The sequence below is a fragment of the Rhincodon typus genome, unplaced genomic scaffold (genome assembly GCF_021869965.1).
Source record: "Rhincodon typus isolate 14 unplaced genomic scaffold, sRhiTyp1.1 hic_rhity00003010, whole genome shotgun sequence".
Classification (NCBI taxonomy): Eukaryota; Metazoa; Chordata; class Chondrichthyes; order Orectolobiformes; family Rhincodontidae; genus Rhincodon; species Rhincodon typus.
This window is the reverse complement of record NW_025968648.1, coordinates 5,570-6,067: the sequence shown is the minus strand read 5'-3', so window position 1 is coordinate 6,067 and position 498 is coordinate 5,570.

Below are 498 nucleotides of genomic sequence, written 5' to 3'. Positions count from 1 at the left end.
AGAGGAACAGAGAAACAGAGGAGAGAGAGGAACAGAGAAACAGTGAGAGAGAGAGAGAGACAGAGACAGAGAGAAAAACAGAGAGAGCGACATAGAGGGTCATAGATTCCTCCAGCGTGGAAACAGACCCTTCGGCCCAACTTGTCCGTGCTGTCTCTATGACTCGCCCTCTTTCTCACTCAGTGTCTCTCACGTCCCTCCCACTGTCTCTATCCTCCTCACTCTCTCTCTCCCTCTCACTCTCCTGACCATTAAGTGTATAAGTCCTGCCTCGATGTGCCTTTCCCCAAAATGCAGCACCTCACATTGATCTAAATTAAACTCCATCTGCCCCTCCTCGGCCCATCGGCCCATCTGATTGAAGTCCTGTCGTACTCTGAGGGTAACCTCCTTCCCTGTCCCTTTACACCCTCCAATTTCAGTGCCAGCTGCAAACTCACTCCCCGTCCCTCCTGCGTTCACATCCAAATCATTTCTATAAATGGCAAAAAGCAGTGG